General features: G+C 38.7%; 1 protein-coding gene across 2 annotated transcripts in view; it reads left to right on the forward strand.

Moving 5' to 3' along the window:
- plce1 (phospholipase C, epsilon 1) overlaps nucleotides 1-20,493 on the forward strand; it is an 80,585-nt gene that overhangs the window by 16,833 nt on the left and 43,259 nt on the right. The gene's annotated exons all lie outside the window — the stretch shown is intronic.

Below are 20,493 nucleotides of genomic sequence, written 5' to 3' on the forward strand. Positions count from 1 at the left end.
TAATATTAAAGAGCGCACACATATTATAAAAGATTGCACAATTCATAGTCACATCTAGATGTAAATATGCAACAAATATAGTTCTGTGTGCTTGCATGTGTGTGTGAATGAATTCATGCAGACATACTGTGAGATGGCCACAGAAGAGCAGACCACTGTGTTCCTTTATGGACATAATGTATTCTCTTAACCTTAACCATAGTAATGTCTTCTATCTGAAATCCTCTCTCTCTGTTTTTTCTACACACACAAGCACAGTTTATAGTACACAGGCCCCCTATATGAAGGCATGTTAGCCTGACTCTGCAGTAATCACATTGAGTAGTTTTCTGGAGGTATCCTGTGGCCCTGTGTGTTTATTGCTACAACTAATGAAGCGAGCCAAAGAACACAGGATTATATGAAGGAGGGATTGGAGCAGGGCAACAGCGGCAGAGAGACAGGGAGTGAGAGAGAGGGAGGGAGGGAGGGGTAACACTCTGGGAGAGAAAGAAGGAGAAAATGAGATTTTAACAGTGGAAAAAGAAGAAAATCTACCATGGAAGAAAAGTGAGAAACAAGGTGGGGGGAATCAGACATGGACTATTGGAGAGAGAATAGGGAGAGTGAAAGAGAAGAAGGAAAAAGAAGCCACGAACTTATGTTTTACTCAAGTGAACTTATGTTTTTACATATGTTTATGGTGGAAAGTAGAAACCACAAAAAACACCTCTGCTCAAATCCTTCCAAATATAAACTTCACAAATCTGAGAAAAAGTAACATAGAAGAAAAAAGAGCAGAGACTGTTTTGCTCCTTGTGTCTTGTGGGGCTTTGTAGAAGAGTCATACATTTGGATGCCTGCCTATGAAGCTTGTGTTACTGCCTTCTTTGTTAATATTTTATTATTGGTACCCAGAGAAGAAGTTTAAGTTCAAACAAACTGAATTAAACCTTGTTAATTCCTGCTTTGCACTAATCAATGTAACTACAGTCCTTTTTATATATATTCTTGTACTGCTAAGTGTCAGGGAAATTTAATGCTGAATAAGGAAGTGTTCCACTACTTTGTACAGGTTTAACAGTGAACTGCACACACACACACACACACACACACACACACACACACACACACACACACACACACACACACCTGGCGAAGGGATGAAACACTCTCTAAAACCAGAAGCATTTTATTGTTTGCCTTTGTGGAGTCTACCAATTAGACCCCTGCTGAGTCCTTTCATTTTAACTCAAAGTGGTATCAGGCTAAGTGGTAAGTGACCATACACACACACACACCCACACACACACACACGCAGGCGTGCACGGACATGAACACTTGAACTATTTTTTACCACTAGCAGTTTGGTCTCAGTGGGAGTGAGGCTGAGAGATATATGCTCGTAAATATATCCTCTTTCCATTACTGAGGATGCAAGTAGTCTTCAGGGACAGCAATACATTCTCTCCTCTAGGGATGCTCTGTGCTTTCCTGTTTCCCGTAGTATGTCGTGTCACGAGTAAACTTAGGTTCGGAATTTTGTCAGTTTAAATTCAGGAGTATATGTGGTGGGAAAGTGCATAAAAATATACCATTATTTCTCCCTCATGCACTGGTGTCACCATGTTCTCGAGTAAAGTATCTTAAATTGAAAAAGAGCTAGTCAACCTCCAACTGTCAGTACACTCACCACATCATTAGATATATCTATTTCACACCAAGCTAAGTCTTTCTTTGCCTAAAGAGCAAAATGACCAAAATTATTAAAAGTACAAATACACCCAGGTTATACTCCCTGTTGACACCAAATGCAACAATAGAACAGGGCAATCAGTTACCGCTCCAGCTTGCTACTAATCAGTATAGAGCTACACAGTGAGATGAGCCACCAAAAGGAGCTACTTTTTACCACTACAAAATTGCCATATGAATGTTTTGTTTGGTTTTTTTAATTTACGGCATTGCTCAACATAGAAAATATGCAAGACTCTAGGATAATTTAATACATAGGTTAATGTTTTGATCGTTTCTGAAAAGCTTCAGCAGCCACTGCTATGAAAAAAAGAAGCCAGTCAGAGGGGAATCATAAATGTAGCAAATTAAATTGCTTTTACATTTTAAATTGGGGCCAAAACATAGAACTGTATTTGCTTCATTGACTCAAAATCCAAAACTGAATTGATTTTAAGTGCTTAATGTTTTATAAAGTTTTATTAAGCATAGCCTTTAGTTTCAATTTTGTATTAGCAGTGCACCCAACAGAATTTTAAGCTTAGTGATTGGATGTTTCTTACTGAAATGCTCTGTGTGAGAAAAGTCAGATATCAACTCATTAGGAGTTCACTTTTCTCATGAGATGTTTAGACTAGGTGATCTTTGACTTTATAAAAAAGAACCAGAAAGAATGAAACCAAACTTTCATTTGGGTTGTTTATTATTTTGGCAGGTTTTATAAACTGCCCTTTAGGCATCATGCCATTACTTTGTTTAAAGGAGATTAAGTGTTTAAAAAAAATAAAATAATTAATAGGGGAAAAAAGTTTGTTCACCAGAAGGTGGGTTTTATTCACAAAAACAGCAGTCCTGACTGTTTGCATCATTTCCTGTCTGCATGGATGCTAGTGGAAAAGAAAGGGAGGTTATCAGTATTGTTACAGTGACACACAGATACACACACACACAGTCACTCAGTCTCCCTTGAAGTTTCTTTGTTGTTGGTTATAACAACAGACACACACACGTACACACAGAATATTTTTTATTCCTCTTTAATTTAGATTTTTAGAGGTTTAATACAAATATTAGATTATTGTTCATGCTCAAGTAGTAAACAGCCCTAAACTCTATTGAAAGAGTTACACCAAAAGTTAAATCTCACAGTGCCTCTTCAGTTAGTGGTTGCAGTTGTTGAAATGGAAATGTTGGCTACTGAAATATCGAAGTAAGCAAATTTTCAGCTTTCTTTTGTGTGTGTGTGTGTGTGTGTGTGTGTGTGTGTGTGCGTGTGTGTGTAGTCCTAGATAAAATTGAATTTTGTCCCAAACCAAGTCTGTGATGAGTGCACCATACAGAAATGACCTGACCATGAAAACATTACGTTAAAAAAAAAAAGAAAAGGTTTATTCTCTGGAACAAATTCTTCATGGCTGTGGCTTATGTCAGTGTGACTTGTGCTACATTGCAGTGCTGGCTGATGTTGTTTACCTTTTATAGTTTGCTTTGTGAATATTGACTGAGCTGTTCCAAACAAAAAGAAGATAATACAGGCTTTGACATATGGAAGTTCTTGTTAAACTCAGTCTTATTTATTTTGTTGTATTTAATCTTCGTGTCAACTCTTTGCTGGTTAAATATCCGTGCCTGTAAAAAGAAATGATATGTACAAAGACGGGTTATTTATGAGGTCAGGTAATAACTCTGGCAAACAAATCTGTGTCTCGGTTACAGGTTAGTGCTTCTTTGAAAGGTAGCATTTAAGATAAAACGTCCAACAAATATCCGGTTTCAGACATCCATTCCATGCCAGACATTGTCATGAGGCGAGGCTGCATTGATTTGCTTTCCAGGTAATTGCTTCAGTAAATAGGCTGGTTCATGGCTTTTGTTGGGGTCATCAGATACACCATGGCACACTCAGTAAAAAACAGCGTGTATGAGAAGAGTGGTCTCGAGGCTGTCGAAATTGGCTGAGCCTGGCTTGTACATTTTTGTAAGGTGAACTGGAGTTGAGCAACATTGCAGTTTGCCAGTCTGGTGCTGAACACCTGTTGTTATTGTATTTTTTGTGTGCGTGTTTTGCGAGACATATAAATGAAAATCTGTGGAGTGAATCATGTTTTTTGGGTTTGTCGGTGTTTCGTCGTAGTCGTACATAATGTACCAGACTCGTGATCTACTTTCATTTTCTACTGAAGGTATTCGTGAGAGATTTGATTGGCAACTCTGACATACTGCACATGCCGATCATGTCAAACAAATCGGTGACTGATTGTGATGAGAGGCTCTGGCAAGACTGAATGGTGCACATTAAAGCTTCACAGTATGATACAGGTGGAGAGCTTTATTGTTCATTACTAGGAAATGACCATTATGATTCCCCTCTTCTGAGTGATTGGTACGAGGGCACAGGATTGGGAAAGAAATGTGGATCTCAGTTAACTGTTTCAATCTTTGATCACCTCCTACAATTCCTAACTATTGAGCTTTAACTTGTTTAGCAGTTTATTCCAGTAGTGAAGTGCATAGTACTGGAAACCAGTTGTCCTTAGTTCAGAGTTTGTTTGAGGAATTTTTAAAGCCAACCTGCCTTTGTTAATCTCACAGTCTGACAAATCTCTAATTAAATAGTATATTTTCTCTCTTGCATTATCACAGAGCAGTGTGCAAAACATTGAGGTAGGTGTTTAGCTAAGTAACAAATATATCATTTTCAACAACTATTGGAAGAATATACAGTTTTGAAGAATTTTTTGAATGACCTAAAACACAAAATTTATATTCTGTGAGTAGTTTCAATACTAAATCATAATATGAAAAATTGCTGTCAAACCCCAATCCGACACACACTCACACACATGCTCCCAAGCTTACCTCCATGTATATCGTTTAACCTTGTGTCTATCACTCTTATGTTCTCTCTCTATGTGCTGTGCCACTACAAAGGAATGTGCCGAGCAGGCCACTTTCTCACTCAGCTGGGTGTTGCGGCTTAGCCAGAGATTAGTTTGCGTGTGTGCGCGCGTTGAGACACACTCTTGTGTAGTCAGATGTCTGCTTACACAGAAAAGGGTAGGACAGTAAATATCTAGCATGCTTTTGTAAGGAGTTCTGTTTTTTTTTTTACAATGACAGTATCTTGAACAATCTGGCCTCCCCACTCTTTAACTGTAGCCAGGCTTCATTCTCAGCTACTGTTAATACGTTTATTTGAATCTGGCGTACAGGGGTGAATGCGGCTACACTTGTTTTTGTTGAAACACATTCCATCTGTTTGTTATTGTGGGGTGTCAGAAGGGTGTCAGAACTGCAACTGGGTGTGTTTTCACTTCACGGGGTTAAAGTGTGTGTGTGTTTGTGTGTGTGTGTGTGTGTGCTGTTAGCTCAAGCTTCTCGCATCTCCGTGACAGTGTGAGTAAAGGGCTTTGCTTCAGAGCCAAGGTTGTTAAACAGTGGGTCAGGACCTAACACACAAACAAACAATGTGGAAAATGTTGACCTGCTGAGGTGAATTTGGCATCCACACACACAAACACGCATACATACACATACACACTCTTGATCAGTATTAAAAAGCCACTTTTTGCATCATAACCTTTATGTGGCCTAACTCTGGTTCACAACATAACTTGGTTCACATCCAATATTGGAAATGTAAACAAACCCACACACTTGAACTTCCTGTCATAATGACTAACTGACTAACTCTGTAACTCGTTTTTCTTTTTACCTCTCCCAGTTTCGTCACCCTCATGTGACATAGCATCTTTTCTCACAACACTCATGACTACATGGCTGCTCCATGTGTCATACGGTTTGTGCGTTTCTCCACTGATGTATTGACGATAACCTGTTAATAGTGCCAACAACTGCTGGTTTGATGTGTTAAGGAGCATTTAGATGGAAATAGACCAACAATATCCCCCAGAACTGATTAAATTAAACAATTGTGCGTCATGCTTATTATTGTCGCCCTCGAAGAATAGCACAATTGATTTAAAAATAGCCTGCAACCTCCTTTTCACACTTTGACTCATAATGGGCCGGTCAACCAGAAGGGATTTAGAAAAAACCAACAACTCTGAAGCGTGCATGGGGATGTACATTATGTAATCAATTTAGTAGCAGTTTTGCAGTATTGAAATGCATCAATGTCAAAGCAGCATTTCAGAGAAACTTCTTAACCCACTTCTAAAGCTCAGCTGTGTAGCTTTATATAACAGGGTTCTCATAGATGGAGCACAGCCAAGATTATCTTTCAACCCAGCTGACCAGCATCTGCACTACTGAAATGTCTTGATGATGCTGGATTTCTGTCAGCTCACAATTAAACAACAGTCTGCTTGTATTCCTTAAACTGTCATCTGTACTAATAAGCATATCAATCAGACGAACTTAAACTATGCTTTCTATTTACTTTTCTGCCTTCCGTTTTTTCCATCTAAAATATAACAGAAATGGCAAAGATAAAGTTGAGAGAGCTGATTTTGAATGTGAACACTCCTCTGTATGTGAGCTGTGTAATATGTAAGTCAGCCTTTGGTGCCATCTAGTGGAGAATACTATATTTTATCCTGCAAATGAACTTGAGTTGAGCTGAATATTTTTGCTCTGTGGACACTTTAAAGTATGAATGCTGGAGCTTGAGTCATGATTGATCAGACATTCCTGGCATACTCAAGGTATTTCCTGCCTATCTTTGACCTGCATGTTTGTGGTGTGTGTGTGTTTGTGTATGAGGTGCGTACATGAGTAAGGGAAGTTTCAAAATGTCACTTTATCACAAATTTTGTGTGACTAAACAATTCTGTGTTGTCTTTTTATGTACACTTCATTGTTTTTTTGAATATTAGAAATAGTTTCTTTTCTCAGGTTTGTATCATTGTAATTTGAGCATCTTTGGAATTTCGACTTTTTGTTGGACAAAATGACCAAATTGAAGTTGTCACTTACTGTAGGGCTCCTAGAAATTATAATAGACAATTTTGTAGACTAAAGCATCACTCAATTAATCAAAACAATCACAGAAATGACATGGTCATAAAAGATCATTAGCTGCAGTCTTAGGTATTTTTTATATCCCTTTTATCATCTTTTATTAGCTTCTGTTTCAGAAAATGAAATAAATACACAAAACGTTATCTTCATCTGACTTCTATCATATTCCAACCTCTATGGTAGAATCATATTCCTTGACTTAACTCAAAATGCTAGAATATTTCAGTGTCAGTTTTCATCCCTCTCCACCAGAGGGCAGCAGTCTTTTTGGAATAAACTGCACATCTTCTGTTTTCAAGAATTACCCATGCAAATATTAGAAGGTCATATAAGTTCTACTTTGTAAAAAACCACTGCAGGAGGTTCCGACAAACATATAGATAGCAGGATGGTGTGTGTGTTCAGTGAATGCGTCATCACAGAAGCAGACAACAGCACATCTTGCTATATCATTGTCTTAGTTCATATTGATCGGGGGACTTTGTGCCTTCTAAAAGCAATTAATGTAATAAATGTAGTATAATACATTAATCTGACCCCTCATTACTGGCTAAAGCGGCCAGTCTCATTAGCTGAGTATTGATCAAAGACATGCAAAGCAAATGCATGAGGGCAGGCCAGCTGTTTGCTTTGTTCTGAGGACCACTTTGATGTCAGCTGTGCATGAAACAGATTAATTTTTCCACTTGATTAGGCAGATTCAATAGGGTTTGCTGTATTCATTATGACCTGTGACTGTTGTGATTATCCATTTGCCTGCATATGAGGTAGCACTGCAATTACTGATGAGAGAAGAAACTGACTAGACCTTTGATTTCAACACAACTTGAATTTTTGCTAAAAGGACAAATTGGGTTTCATCCTGTGGAGGTGTGACTACTGGTACATGACAACTACATATCTTATGTATTTAGTGGTGATTCCCTCTTGAGGTTATCCTTCATATGTTTGTGATTATGGATTTCAGTTGGTCAGATGTTGGGGTCTGATTCACTTCAGCATGCTGGGGAGGTGAAAGGGATTCAGCATCTTGCTCCTGAACCCTTCAGAACATTTCTAGAAAATATATCACTTGTACACCCTTTAGTAAAAAATTATAACTGTAAAATAAAAACAAATCATAATTTTATAACCGGAAATATTTCATGAGTATTGATAATTTAAAAAAACATTGGTGGTCTTGTTTTTTTTAAGACTTGCTTACTCCTGTAACTGTAATCAATAGTTGACTCTTATAAAGCATTTCTACACGCAAATGAGCAGTGTTTCATGTGTCAGAGGACATTTTGCTAATACATATAATGCTATCAGAGTTTATTACAATAAACCACAAGGGCTGTGGGCGACCATTGAGTGGGCTGGCTAAGACAGTAAAGCTGCAACACTGCTCTTTAATTAGGGGTTGGCATGGAAACGTTCACCAGAGCAAAGCTAATAACACAGATGAAGTGGCTGCACCTTGGTCTCTGCTGGTTTAATGGTCCCACAATATCACCTGTCCTCATGAAAATCCAAGCTGTTATGACACCATGAAGGTGATTTTGGCCAATTAGGCTTATTAAGCTCTCGCCAGGAGGGGACGATGTGGAGCGTCCTGTCACACGTATAATTAGTTAGCGTTTGAATGTTCCAACCTGTAATTTACATCTCATCACAACACATTGAAATCATATTGGTAGTTTTGTTCAGCATGTGAATGTGGCAGTAGATATAAATGTTGCAAGTTGGAGTGAAGTTGTCTGTATGCCAGGTCAAGGTCTAATCACAAGTGCTACTGAGTTTCAGCTGTATTACATTTTCTTCAGTGGTGGATGAATATTCCTCAGTTGTGTTGGAGATATGTTTAAAATGAATGCTATAATTTTATCTTCAGCTCTTTCAGAACCTCTTGTCCGTTTTGGTTTCATAGTTAAACATGACCGTTCATTCTTAGCAAAACAACTCAAGGTCCACTTATTGTTTTTTCCCCTCAATGCTTAATTATCGATTCTCCATTATTTTATTCATGTCTCACAGATCAATAAGGGCATACTTTATGTCAGGTGATACATTGTTATACCTTTGTCTAAATGTTTTATTTTCACTCTTACATATTAGGATAACTGAGGAACCAACCTTGCATGGGAAGATGTTTTCCAATAGTTTAATAAAAATGTAGGAAATGGCATTCAGCATTCACAGTCAATGTTCTTTTTTGATGCTTAGTTTGCAAGATTTACTTTTGTAAATTGTATATACGCTTTTATTCTCGACTTAGTTCAATTTCCAGTCATTCAATGCAGTTTAATAAGGTCACTAGGGAGAGACGTTTTGCACCATTTCCTGACTCAACCGAGGGAACACAAGCTGTCTCTGTGTATTGGTAAGATTTATAGAGCACTTTCTCTCGATACAAACATAACTCTTACTTGGCAACATTACCTCTTTCTAACATTGATTGACTTAACACAGAGTAGATTCGTTGTCTTGTGTAGAAATCTGCATCACTTTGGGATCGGGCCAGTGTGACTAATGCTGGCTTTAAAAGAAAAAAAGTAGCTTCAGGTTGTCTCTCAGGTTCTGTGTTATAGCTCCTAATCAAAACACAGAGGCCTTATTTGAGTTTTGTCGGACATTGTTTACACATTGAACAGGCTCCTAGAGGAGGATCGATTGAAACCTTGTATACTAGTGTCTCCTCCGTCTTTGTGTGTTTAGAGTGCGCTCTCAGATAAAATCTCCTTTCTTGCTGCTGAGTTGTGATGGGCGATTTGCCTCATAACCTAATATGGGGGTACCCTCTACTAGACAGAGATCTCCCAGTCTCTGTCATTTTCCTTCTTCCCTCCTCTCTTTGTCTATGTCTTCTCTCTCTTTACTCCTCATCTCTCTCTCTCTCTCTCCCCCTTTCTTCTCAGTTTGCCTGCCTTACAGATGTCGACATCTCTCTCTCACTCTCTCACTCCCTCACTCCCTCTCTTCCTCCGTCTCTCTGTCTCATGCCCTCTTTCGCTCAAGCCTCCTTTCTCACTTTTATAAGTGTACACAGACTTAGAGGGATTGGAGCTTGGCGGGGTTTTCTTCCTTTCTCTTCAATATATCAACCTTTTCTGTGCTTCAGTAAGTAAACTGTTTACTACAAGTTCTTGCTGTACTTAAAGAGGAGCTTTGAGTTTCATGCATCTTTTCATTCATTGTTTTCAGTGGCTGTAAGAAAAAAACAAGACTCACATTGAAGTCTTGCCAGTATTACAAGAAAGGGATTTTCTGTAATTCATTAAGCTTCATTTCTTCTTATATTGCAAAGTTGAACATGTGAACTGCTGTGGACGTTATTACAGAAATGCGACAAGTGTTAAAAAAGCTAACAAAATAGTTTGGAAATCATTTATACCCAGATGTGTAAATTGTTGTGCTGCTTTAATAATGAAATAAGAACATTTGTTGAACAGAAAATCGATTCATGAACCAGTTGTTTTGAATTTACAAATCAAGCAGGAAGTTAAATGCAGTTTGGCTTTTTAAGTGTTAAATGTTGAGATTAGTAGCTCTGATAATTTGTACAATCTACTATAATAACGCATGTGCAATATTAGCAACTAATATCACCTTGTGTATTGTGACTCTTCAAGAACAATCAAGGCAAAACAACCCCATCCAAATCTTTTAGATTGTATTTCTCTGCGTTAAGTATTTTTACATGTCGAACTTTGAGAAGTGAAAAACATTCATCAGGCTTATCTCAGTCTGTCGGAGCAGAGCTGTGTGCTGTTATGCAGTGTAGCGGCTCGCTGTAGTATGACATCATGAGAACTGTAAATGGGGGAGTGTGGTGGTGTGGAGGGGTCCCACTGGGTGCTCTGGGTAATGGGTTCCAGGTTGTTTGGCCCTCACTATGACCCTGCTTTTTTTTTCTCTTTCTCTGACTCTCTCCTCCAGTCCTCTCCCACATTTATTTTCTGTTCCACTTCTTTAGCTATCCTCTTGCTTTTCCATTCTTTTTATACTTTTTGTAACTCATCCTATGATTTTGGAGACAGAGATTCAATCAATCAATGAAGCTTCTTCTGCAGAGCTTTTTAAACTGAGAGGAAAGTGAGTGTGGGGAGGTATATGTGAGGTAGAAAAAGTGCGTGAGGTGAAAGAGATATGTGTATGACAGTCTTCTTAAAAGGGAGGTTAGTTATTATAGTTGGTTTTAACACCTCTCATTCTCTTTGACTCTCAAGCTGCGGCTGCAGGAAGAGCCTCAGTCTTGCTAAATTCCCAATTCTTGTAGGATGCTGTGCATGTTTCCTGTCTGCTCCCGCCTTCTCTTATTTTGTTTTGTTTCGTCTGCACTGTAAACAAAAACAGGGTACTCATTATTATTATTATTATTGTTGTCATTATGGATAAATAATCATGCATGATCAGGAAGCAGATCTGCAGTTAAGTGGATGATTGTAGTGGAGTTCTTAGACATTGTTAATTCATAACAATATGAGGCTCATGTTTCTTTCCCTCTTTTTCTAAATCACTGTGATGAAGGGATGCAACATGTTATCAAAACCGAAAGCTCAGAAAAGACTCAAGTTTCCTCTAAGCTTGATTTTATCTTCTCTGTATTTACAATAATTATATAAGGAATGACCCTCTATGATCTAATAAGAAGAATATAGAATAGGATAGAAGAATGATAATAGGAGTAAAGTAGTAATATCAAAATCATCTCAAACGTGTCCAGAGTCCACATGTCAACATCGCCTGCTGAAATGGTGAGCTGGCATCTTACAAGTGTTACCAAGTGCACAGCTTCATGTCATTCCCTTTCTGCTCCCCATTCACTCCGTACAAATTTGATTATTCAGTCCTTTCCTGTAAATGTGTCTTTTCTGCTGCACTTTGGCTTTGTCCTCTGCCGTTTCGTCTCGCTGCCTCTAAAAGTGGGTTGAGGACCAAGCAAACGCAGCTACAAGGCTGATAATCTGCATATTTATTTTCTTGTTTTGGTCTTTCTAATCCTGCTAATCTCATGTACAACAGTGCATGTTGTTTTGTGTAGCATTTCAGTCGAGCGTCTTTGTTTGTTTGAGTTCGTAAAAGTAAACTAAATAGTTTGTAGTTGCTCTGGGTTTTTTTTCACTGCTCATGACTTGTGTGTGTGTGTGTGTGTGTGTGTGTGTGTGTGTGTGTGTGTGTGTGTGTGTCGCCCACACATACACATAAAGTCCATGCAGTAATGCACTAAGCTTGTTAAAGGTGTGAGGCGGTGCTCGGGAGGTTGGCCTCGCTTTTGGATCTTTGGTGAAACAACTACTTGTGAAATTCAACAGGGAATTATGATTCAAGTCACCCTTTGGCCCCCTCACCATTTCCTCTGTTGCACTCCCCTGTGTTTTTCCTCTTTTCACCTCTGTCCTCCTCTCACACGCTTCTTCTCCCTCATCCTTCACTGTTATACCCCTTCATCTCTCCTTCCTAATTATTCTCTCGCTTTATGTTGAACCTCTTTTCACAAACCTTCCTCCAACCTAGTTGATCTCTTTTATGATTGTTTTTTTTCTACCTTTCATCACAGCCCCCCCCCCCCCCTCATTCTTTCTTCTGTTTCCTTCCTTCACATCTCAGTTTTCACCAGTTTAAACAGTAAATTGAAGATCTGTTTTGATTTTCTGTGATTGGAAATGGGCTTAATCCCAGAAAGTAGCTGGCTTAGGTGTATAGTTTTAGACAGGCCACCATGTTATTGATACTACTGTGCATTTACTCATTTTCCGGAACCAGCTAGTCAGATGCTGCATGGAAGTCTTCAACCTGATTACAAACTGTGACTGAGGTAACTGATACTCCGAGCCAAAAGATCATATGTTATGAAATAAAGACAAATATTTACTCCAATGAGCATACACAGCCTAGAGATCTCCTGATTTGAACCCCCGTGGCCTTTTTTTTTATAACCATGTATGAATTAAGGTCACGTCAGTTTAATAATAGTTCAGTATTCCAACTATTGGGAAATCCAGGGAAAAGTCTCTGCTAAAAACATTTGGGGGTTCCCAAACACCCACACATCTACAACACTCACGTATCCAGAACAGTATTTCATGAGTCTAACCCTGAGAAATGTTAGCATCATAATCCACCCACTGAGCCACAAAGGACCTGAGTGAGACGCGAGTCACACAACAGGGGTTTTCTTTCAAGCTGTAGAAAAAAACAACGCCCCACTGTACATCTGCAAGACTGCCGCAGTGTGTGGATTATCAAAGCAAGGTGACATTTCTGCTGTGCTTGTTGTGTGATAACTAAAACATCTTTTTTTCTTTCCTTCCTTTTTTTTGTATGCATAGTTTCTTTCTTGATTGTCTCTTTTCTCTCCATCAAATCAATTCATCTGTGTCCATCGGACCGGATGCTGCTGTCAGTTTACTCACTGTTCATGTTGATGTACTGCAAACACCTCTTGTCTCCAGTTTCATCTTTTTAATGTGGCTGACAACATTGAATCTATCATGCAGACAATGTTTCAAAACCCCCGGGGCAACACAATGCAATGAAAGCCAGCTATGAAATATCATCAGGAAGGAAAATGTCCTGTTTTTTTTTTTTTACTTCTTAGAAAATGAATATGAATAAGAATATGAGCTCATGTATTAAGGTGTTTGCTTTAGAGATGTGTGTTTGTGCATTGTAAGCTTTGTGTTTATCTCTACATGTTGTGTAGGTGCTTCACTTAGCTGCCAGTCCTCACTTTGTACTCAACTTATCAATGTAGTAAAACTCTGGTCTTATATATTTTTCTTTTTTTGCAATAGTTTTACTCAAGTTTGCATTTTGAACTATTTATTCATCACTTTTTTTTGTATTGTCTTCTCAGTGTACTCAGACTAGAATTGCAACCTGTGTTATTAAGATGTTATAACTGACTCACGCTGGTGGAAGGTGTGTCTTCATTGGTTAATTGGTTAATTGGTTATTAGGACAATAAATGTACGTTTATAACCATACTTTGAATTAACTTTCCTTTATTTTCCTCTTAAACACAAATATGTGGATAGTTGTTTGTTTTTGTAACTAAATCCTTATTTTTATATTAACATTTTATCTTAGCTACACCAGAATCCTTCCATGCACATCCTGTTATTGCAGAAGTACATTAACCTCTGCTTGGGAATTGGGTTATAACTCAATATATTTGTTAACCTCTTTCACTAGAACCTGATCTAATTTAATTTTGGGCTTTCAGCTTTCCGCTCGTCAAAACTCTCCATTCAGACACGCAAAACCCTCATTTAAATACTGCTGTCTCCACCCTGTTGCACCTGTTTTCATTTATGCAGTTATTCTTAGTAGATCACCTGCAAAACACACACAAACGAAACGCGCAATCTATTGCACTGTGCACGCAATTTAGCACCCTTTATCTGGGATCTTAGTAAATCAGGCCCTCAGTATACACACAGCATAAACCCTTATCTAGACTAGTACACATATCCATACGAATGCTGTATGAAAACCAATTGCACACAGCCGTTCTTTCCTCTGTGTACACACAACTGTTCATACAACTTTTTTTTTTTTTTTTTTTTGCTTTAAGCTCATACACACACAAATAACCGCAGAACTTCATCTGCAGTGAGATAGTCCAGGCTCAGGCTGCGGGAAGGCAAACATTACCTTGTGGAGACAGAGAAATAGCAGAAAAAGGTCAGAGCAGAGCAGGACAGTGTAGCGAGGTTGTCTGTTTCTTGATGATGCAAACCAGCATTAGGAATAACCTGGCGCTGTGCCGTATGTGTAGTAAAAACAACACATGCATACTGTACGTGGTCACAGAGGAAAAAGGCACCAGTGATTGCAGAGGAAACCACAAATCTGAAGCTCTTTTTTTTTCATGTGTTCACTCTGAGAGGCGGGATGTCTGCTTGGCATGTTTAGGTGTGCTTGGTTTATGTCTTCTGATTTGGTTTACACCGTCCAGGATGGGTGGGGTTAAGAGTGTGTCTGGGTCCTGAGATACCAGAGCTGCTGAACATACCTGGCTCTTCACCGAGTTTTCAAATAGACTAGGTGCAGCTGATTTAAACTTGCTTGTCGCGTTGGGTGGGCAGGGTGAACATTTTCTTCATTTCCCTCGCACAGCTTTGCCGGCTCCACTTTCACTGCATTAAAGCAAACACTCTGTCCAAGTGGTTTAAAGGATTTTAGGAATATGGGAATTTCTCAGACCCAGTGATTTACAGTACTGCAATTTAGTGGTGCAATATTGCTCTGCCAGAATCATTTTTTACCTAGGCAGAATGCATAGAAAGTCATGAGCAGAAGAGGTGATAACGTAATAGATGTTTGTTCTAACCGCTTATTTTCTTGATAAATCAGTTGATCGTTTTGTCAATGAAAAATTAATAAATAATGAAAAAATGGCATCAAGGGTTGTGATGTCTTTTAATGTGCTTGTTTTGTCTACTAGTTCAGAACCATAACATAATTAATTTCCTGTCATAAATGACAAAGAAATACAGCAAATTGTTACATTTCAGACAATGAAAAAATGACTGCTGATTAATTTTCTTTAGTTTTTTTTAGTCATCTCAAGCATTTCAGCATTTATTCTTGACATTGGAAATAGCATATATAGGTATTGGTAACACACTGACCCCTCTTTCATGTGGATCTTGCAATAAAACAGATATCGAATTTAAATAACTGCCTTATTTCTGTGCTTTCCTTTTAGCTCTTGTTTGTGCAGGAAATGATTAAAACACTTTTACTTCCCTCTGAAAGGCCCATACTCTGACAAATAATTCATTCATATTTGATATTTAGTTGGTTGAAAATGGTGTTGGCCATAAAAACATTTTATGGAAATATAAAAGTACAAAAAAATTGTGCCATATCCTGCAGCCTGTTCATGCTCGTCCGAACCCATTTTTATTATGAAACTAGGCTGCTTTTGTGTTAAAGCCATAAGCGGACTTGCTCAGTGAAGGAAGGGTTAAGACTGACGTATCTCACAGTGACCTCAGCTCAGAGTCCACATACCAGAATAACAGAGTTCTTTGAACAGTGACCCCTCGCTGACCTCAGCTAACCTCGACCCTCCATGATGCGTCTAAAAGTAGATTTCAGTCAAAACTTCATTTCTATTCCTTGAATGTCAGCTTCGTGGGAGAGTTTGTGGGGGGTGGCAGCATACTATTACACTTATTTGTCCACTCCCATGTGAGTACTTGTGTGTTTAATTGCATAAAATCATTACCAGATTAAAATTAAATTTTGTGGTCCAGTGTGTGTTTGTGTTTGTGTGGATTGGGTGGTGACAGTAAGGAGAGAGCATGTGCACACACACTGTAAAAAATACAGACTCACACACAACATCGCAGCATGTCCCAGACAGATGGTCTATATTGTATCATGGGACGTGTGCCTTGAAATACTGGAGAATATTCAGAGTAATTGAGGAAGAGTGTGTGTGTGTATGTTTGCATGTGTGATTGAGAGACAGAAAACATTAGTGTGGGGAGAGGATGTCATTGTGGGAGTATGTGATTGTGTGCGGTGGGTCAGACACATCAAAGTAAAGAGGTCAAGATGTGGGTGGTTGGATTTCAGGGGGATGGTTACAGCCTCTCCAGTGTCCTGCGTGGTCATGCATACTGAATGTGTCTGGTATGAAATACTTAATAACACGAACATGAGTCAGAGTGTGTTTGCATGTCTGCATTTTAGCATGCGTTATGTATACGTCTGTCTTTGTGTGCGTGCATTCCAGCTCAAAGTTCAGTAGATCTGTGCGGTGCCCCAGAGTGCACCTTGCTAATCCTTTCCCAGAATGGCTGTTGCCAGGCAGAGAAATTACCCAACGGGGCGCTAATGGGACTTAATGGCCACCTCATTCATAACCGTAGGCCACGTGGACTGATTGTCAGTAACGTGAATGTGACCGCTTGTGTGTATTAATGACTACAGTATTTTATTGTCTTTCAATTCATGAATGTACTTTGGCTCCAGTGGAAGTATGGACTAATAGTTCAAATGATTGTCCCAAATGTCATTTGATCACAGTGAACAGTTAAATCACTGATGCCATTTCACAATGGCTGAAACTGAAAGTGAGGAAGGAAGCCGTCTTTCAAATTGAAAGGTAGAAAAGTATGAAAAAGCAGTCCTTGTTTTTACAGTCTCCCTTAGGTTAGACTAAGTGTTATGGAGGAACATTAGTTGTCAGTAGCTAACCTTGGTCATCATCTCCTACAGAGTTGTGAAATATTTATGCTTAGATGCAATTGCTGTCCCCCATGGGCTACTGCAGGTAATTTGCTGAGTGGGATATCTCTCTGGCTGACATTTTTAATCAGGAAAGAGCACCACACAGCCAGCGGCACAAGAAAATGACCTCAAATCCTTAATCCCAAACAGTTGCCTCAACATTTTATAAGTATTCAACTGTAGGGAAAAAAGAGTGGGTTATGTGGCTTATTACAACTATTAACTTAATATGTACACAGCATTTACACTAGGTAGCACAAATGTATTATTTTTAGTTATCAATACACAGTTAATATGCCAAAAGTTGGGTAAACATTCCGATGGGAGCCCAGTTGAATTTGTCCAGAGTGACGCAAAACAATGATCACATAATTAGGATTATGTACTAAAATATGTCACTCTGAAGGGGAAAAATAAATCCCTTTTGAATGTGAACTGTACCTTATTTACAGTACAGACATGTGGCTTGGATCACAAACGTAAACTTGCATGTAACACTACACTATGTGTACATTGATTAGCAAAACTGACTTTCTACTTTATATCATTTTGAAAGAGAAGGCATTGAGGTTACTGTAACTTAGTGTAAGTTGAAAACAGGAATCTCAATCAGAGCAGCTGCCTCTAGCAGCCATAATTTACCCTCAATAAGCTTAAGACATTAGCGTTTCCTGTAGACACTGTAACATGAGATACAGAGCTGTGTTAGGGGCAGATGACTTATATATAGTTCTGCTAACTGGCTGAATGGTTAGATCAGTAGTAGTGTAACTTACTAGGGACACAGTGGACATGTTGGTATTGGATAACCTGACGGATGCTGGGAGAAGCTTAAATGCAATTATTGCCCCCATTCCTGATGTGAGTGTGTTGAACAAAGAGGACGTTCTGTCCTTCTGCCTACTTGCCCTCATAACAGGGATAAGTGGGACAATTCCTGTTATTTATTGGATTATTTCCTTTTGAAAGATGTTGAAGCCTGTCAATTGCTTTCTCACTCTCTTATTCAACACTTTCACTCACTCACTGGCTCTATTATGACTTTTTTATTCTCTAACCAACAAGAGTACATTTCCATTCCCTCTTTTTTATTTATGGATTCACTTTGTCATGAGGCATCTGTGAAACATGAGAATCAGAAGATCAGACTTTTCTTTACGTAAACAGTTGCTCAGTTGATGTTTTAACTCTTATATGCATTCATAGACATACTACTTGTGTGAACAATGTGTGTGCTGTTGTGGTTTTGAGGCAAAGTTGTTGTGTGTGTCCACGTGTTCGCCTGGAGTCTGAAGATAAGTTTGTTTTTGTGTGTGTATGTGTGAAGCCAGCTGCTCCATGTCCATCAGAAGCAGCACCACATTCCCTGCGGTGTCCTTTGTGGTCAGCCTCCCTATTGTATACTGCCATACACACACTCAGCTTCTTCTGCTCCAATGGTCGTCTCTTTCAAACTTAAATAAAATCTTTTTATATTGAGGAAGAGAAACTGACTCTAAGTAAGTAAGGAAGCTGCATAAAAATACAACTCTTAACTTTTAGTATTGATGGGTCAATGTGGACTTTTTTAACAGACTAATCAACAAACAAACTACCGGTAATCAGTTTGTAAATTCACTAACATTTAACAAAGGTGCATTTTCCAGCAAGCATACTGAATGGGATGTGTTTTTCTGCCTGAAAGAGCTGCAAACCCTAAAGAGAATTAATTAATCCAGGATTAATCATTTTGTTGTTTGTTAATGGCCTTCACACTGTTGTTCATTACATGAATAAATATCAGTGTCTATGTCTTTGCAGTGCTAAACCAAAACTGTCTGAGTTAGAGGAAGACAGACCTGTCACTGAGGTCAGAAGTGGTTAAGATAAACAACATTTACGACTGTTTGCAGCTACTTATTCTGTTGATATTTCTGAAGCATGGACATTCATTGCTGAAATATTTAGTCTATGTAACAACAGAAAGCCCAGCCTTAATCAACGAGAAACCTGCCTATCTAAATGCAGGGTAAATAATAAAGGCATGAGTGCTATTGCTATGTATGAGTAAAGCCAAGTCCACTTTTCTACTTCGTGCTCTGTATACAGCTGAATGTGGAAAAATACATTGATGTAGACTTAATGTCTGTTCAGTGGACATGCACAGAGTTTAGATGCTGATAGAGAAAGTGAGCTCTTTTACCAGAAATGTGAGTCTGAGGATTAGAAGAATGTTCTTGATAAGAAAAAATCTTAGAAGCTATTCATCTAAATATATTTAAATACAGTTTTCTTTCTGAATCATATTTTTAAAAGCTTGAACTTTTATTGAAAAGAGTGTGTGGCTGGAAAGAGGCTTGTTACTGAAAAGTAGGTTATGTGTGTGTTTTCGTGTGTGCCTGATTGTCCTCGGTGGTCGCTTTTTCCCGCTCTCAACGTGCTGGCTGGTATGTCTCCTTCCCCTCGGGATAGCTCAGATCTGACAACAGCGAAGCCTACACCCCATGCAGGAAACCCATCCCACTGAGACAACTATTTGGTCATGTTATGCGTGTTTGTGTGTGTGTGGACATTGTGCCATACCACTGACAGCCAACCAACAGGGCATTTTTTAAAAGAGCAAACATAGATCCACATGTACTTAATGATAATTTACACCTTACACCTGGTGGATCATCCTCTTCTTGGCAGTATTTTGAAGCAGTGTAGGTGTTGCAGAGGATTACACCCCGAGCAGCATTTTGTCATTAAACTTGTATTGTATTCATCCCCCACTCTGTCAGCAGTATTGATTATGTCTGATTTTGTAATATCCATCCTCGCTGAAGACATTAATGCCTACTTACAGTAAAGTGCTCAAATGTTGCTTTAATGGCTTTTATCTGAAATTTGTGCCAGAGGAGCCTGTCTGAAGGTTCACTCAAGGACAAGAACAAGTCAGTGTTTTTGTGTGTTTCCTTTTTTTTATGTCAGATACATTTTTGTTCCAAGAAGAGTGTGAACTGTAAAGGAAGTTTTTCTTTAAGGTCAAAATTTTCACTCTTCAGACAGTGACGTCTCTTGCTTTTTCTTTGTCCATATACACTTCTTCTTCTTTCTCTCTTTAACTTCTTTCCTGTCTGCTTCCACCCACCTTCTTTTTCTCTCCATCTCTCTATTATCTTCTTTTCTGTATACCCACGTATCTGTCTGTCTAACTCTGATGCTTTTTGTCTGGATCCCCTAATTGTCTTTCCTCCTATTAGTGGAGTGTCTCACTGGTATTTCTCTCTATCAATTCTTTCTTTTCACTCTTTGATTTCTCTTCTGTCAAGAGGAAATTGCTTCTGAGAATGACCACAGTTGAAAAGCTGATGACGATGACCTCTAATTCAAATGTTATATAACAGCCTAAGAGATGAAAAACAGCACCGGATGAAGGGAAGTTTCGAGAAAGCTGTTGTGTCACTCTTTCATCTGGCTTACAGTATACTGTTGGATACTTTAAGGTTGCTAAAGCACTATCAGCTTATTAACTTTATACTGCATAAACTTGGTTTTATGGTAATTACCCACTGTATGTAAGCTGCTAGTAATTACTGCAGAAAC

The sequence above is a fragment of the Scomber japonicus genome, chromosome 20, assembly GCF_027409825.1.
Source record: "Scomber japonicus isolate fScoJap1 chromosome 20, fScoJap1.pri, whole genome shotgun sequence".
NCBI lineage: Eukaryota > Metazoa > Chordata > Actinopteri > Scombriformes > Scombridae > Scomber > Scomber japonicus.